The sequence below is a fragment of the Helianthus annuus genome, chromosome 13, assembly GCF_002127325.2.
Source record: "Helianthus annuus cultivar XRQ/B chromosome 13, HanXRQr2.0-SUNRISE, whole genome shotgun sequence".
Classification (NCBI taxonomy): Eukaryota; Viridiplantae; Streptophyta; class Magnoliopsida; order Asterales; family Asteraceae; genus Helianthus; species Helianthus annuus.
This window is the reverse complement of record NC_035445.2, coordinates 45,010,400-45,014,234: the sequence shown is the minus strand read 5'-3', so window position 1 is coordinate 45,014,234 and position 3,835 is coordinate 45,010,400.

The following is a 3,835-nucleotide window of genomic DNA, read 5'->3' as shown; positions in this document are numbered from 1 at the left end:
CAGCCTCAGAAGTGGATGCATTGGTTTCGAATAGCTGGGGGTACTTTTCCTTCATCTGGCCTTCGCGTTCCCAGGTATACTCTGGGCCACGCTGGGAGTTCCAACGAACTCGAACAAGAGGGATTCTCTTGTGTTTGAGGACCTTAACATCCCGGTCCGTGATTTCAACTGGTTCCTCGACGAACTGCAACCGCTCGTCGATAGTGAGTTCCTTAAAAGGAACTATAAGGGTCTCATCTGATAGGCATTTCTTCAGATTCGACACGTGAAATACATTGTGAACTGCACCGAGTTCAGCCGGTAGGTTTAATCTGTAGGCTACTTTGCCAATCTTCTCGATGATTTCGAATGGTCCGACGTATCGCGGATTCAGTTTGCCTCGTTTACCAAATCGAACCACACCCTTCCAGGGTGAAACTTTCAATAAAACCCGGTCCCCGACCTCAAATTCCAATGGCTTTCTACGCTTGTCCGCGTAGGCTTTCTGACGGTCGCGTGCTGCCGCCATGCGTTGTCGTATCTGCGCAATCTTTTCTGTGGCGTCCACTACAATCTCTGGACCCGTAATTTGACTATCCCCCACCTCTGCCCAACAGAGAGGTGACCGGCATTTACGTCCGTACAATGCCTCGAATGGAGCGGCTTGAATGCTGGTATGATAGCTGTTATTGTATGAAAACTCCACTAAAGGGAGGTGCTTTTCCCAGCCGTTGCCGAAATCGATGACACACGCTCGAAGCATGTCTTCTAGAGTTTGGATAGTTCGCTCAGACTGCCCATCCGTCTGAGGATGATATGCTGTGCTCATGTCTAATCGTGAGCCGAAGGATTTGTGCATCGCTTGCCAAAGCTCTGACGTGAATCGTGCATCGCGATCCGAAATAATAGAGGTGGGCACTCCGTGCCTCGAAACAACTTCTTTCAAGTAGATGTCTGCTAGGGTAGAAAACTTATCCGTTTCTTTGATAGCCAAGAAGTGAGCAGACTTTGTGAGTCGATCAACGATTACCCAAATAGTGTCATTCCCACGCTGGGATCTAGGTAAGCCCGTAACGAAATCCATGGAAATTTCTTCCCATTTCCACTGTGGTATCTTGGGTTGTTGAAGTAGGCCTGCTGGTTTCTGATATTCAACCTTGACTCTCGCACAGGTTAAGCATTTTCCAACGTACGTAGCGATGTGAGCCTTCATACTAGGCCACCAATAAGTAGTGCTGATGTCGTGGTACATTTTATCCGACCCTGGATGTACCGAATAGCGAGACTTGTGAGCTTCATCCATTACAAGTTCGCGTAAACCGCCATAAAGTGGGACCCAAATACGCCCCGTTACATAGTAGGCGCCGTCTTCCTTTTGTTCCATGCGTTGCCTTGAGCCGCGTAAGGCTTCAGCTTTGACGTTTTCGGGTTTCAGTGCTTCTAACTGAGCAGCTCGTATCTGTGCAGGAAGATTGGACTGAATAGTAAGCTGTAGCGCTCGCACGCGCTTAGGTAGAGTGTCTTTCCGACTGAGGGCATCAGCCACGACATTGGCCTTGCCTGGATGATACTTGATGGCGCATTCATAGTCGTTCAGAAGTTCAACCCATCTCCGTTGACGCATATTCAAATCCTTTTGCTTAAGAATATGCTCGAGACTCCTGTGATCGGTGTAAATCGTGCACCTGGTACCGTACAGGTAGTGTCGCCATATCTTAAGCGCGAAAACAACAGCTCCCAGTTCTAAATCGTGTGTCGTGTAGTTCCGTTCATGAACCTTGAGTTGTCGAGAGGCGTAGGCAATAACTTTATCACGTTGCATCAATACACAACCCAGACCCTGTATAGATGCGTCACAGTATACCACGAAGTCATCTGTGCCCTCTGGCAATGAGAGAATAGGTGCGCTGCAAAGCCTATCCTTTAAGTACTGAAAAGCGGTCTCTTGCGTATTACCCCATCTGTAAACGACACCTTTCTGTGTTAACATAGTAAGTGGTTGCGCGATCTTTGAGAAGTCTTTAATAAATCGCCCGTAGTAACCCGCCAAACCCAAGAATTGGCGTATTTCTGTCGGTGTACGTGGTGCTGGCCAGTTTCTGATCGAATCGACCTTGGATGGATCGACATGAATCCCATCCTTGTTCACCACATGGCCTAAGAAGTGGACTTCACGAAGCCAGAAGTCGCATTTTGAAAACTTTGCGTACAGTTGCTCCTTTCGAAGAAGTTCCAAGATAAGGCGTAAGTGCTGCTCGTGCTCCTCCTGACTCTTGGAGTAAATCAAAATGTCGTCGATGAAGACGATAACAAACTTATCAAGATACGGTTTGCACACCCTGTTCATAAGATCCATGAAGACTGCAGGCGCGTTCGTAAGCCCGAATGGCATGACAAGAAACTCGTAATGACCGTAGCGAGTTCTGAAAGCGGTTTTGGAGACGTCCTCATCCCGGACTCTCAGCTGATGATACCCTGACCTTAAGTCAATCTTGGAATAGTAACACGACCCTTGCAACTGATCGAATAGGTCATCTATGCGCGGAAGAGGGTAACGGTTCTTCACCGTCACCTTATTGAGTTCGCGGTAGTCGATGCACATCCTGAACGTACCGTCCTTCTTCTTTACAAATAATACTGGAGCTCCCCAAGGCGAAGAGCTTGGACGAATAAAGCCCTTTTCCAAGAGCTCTTGTAGCTGCTTCGACAGTTCTTCCAGTTCGGTTGGAGCCAAACGATACGGTGCGCGGGCTTTTGGTGCTGCTCCAGGAGCTAACTCAATCTGAAACTCGACTTGACGATGAGGAGGTAAACCAGGTAAATCTTCAGGAAACACTTGAGGAAAATCACGCACAACTGGTATATCCTCCAGTTTCTTTTCCTTTGCTGACGCGTCAGTGACAAGTGCCAGAATGGCAGTATGTCCCTTTCGTAAACATTTCTGCGCCTTTAAGAAAGAGATGATGCCAACCACAGCACCACTCTTGTCACCTTGTACTTCAAGAGTTTCTTGACTGGAGCGAGGAATACGAATAACTTTTTCCTTGCATAAGATCTCCGCGTGATGTTGGGATAACCAATCCATACCGATGACGACGTCGAAACTACCCAAAACTATGGGTATGAGATCAATCGAGAAAGTCTGACCCGCTAGAACAATACTACAACCCTTGACTACCTGTGCGGCTTCTACACTTTTACCATTGGCTAGTTCTACGACGTGTTTGGTGTCTAGGGGTGTTGGTGTACGTTTTAATAATTTACTCATTTTCAATGACATATAGCTTGTATCAGCACCCGAATCAAATAAGACAGTAACATAAATATCGTCGAGAAGAAACTTACCCATAACCACATTGGGATCATTCACTGCGTCTCCTCGACCCAACACAAAAGCACGACCACGAGCTTCATTGCCGTTGTTGTTGTTGTTTCCCCCGTTGTTGTTGTTACCATTACCCTGATTGTTGTTGTGATTGTTGTTCTGGTTCCTGTTCAACTGAGGGCAATGCCTTTTGAAGTGACCCTCTACACCGCAATGAAAGCACCCTTTGTTACCCTGCTGCTGATTCTGCTGTGCCTGGGATTGCTGCTGATTCTGGTTTGCAGGACGAGCGCTTCTACAGTCTTTAGCCTCGTGACCCATCTTGAGGCATCTTTGACAACGAACCTTATTACACTGGCCACTGTGATGTTTGTTGCAGGTGTTACATTTTGGAAGGTTTCCTCGATACCCTCCCTGTCTGTGGTTGCCTGAGGAGTGCTGACTTGGACTCTGGTAACTGTCTGTCTTTCGCTGTTGAGCTTGTGACTGCACTGAAGCTGATCCCTTGCTAGAATCCCCATCCCATTTCCT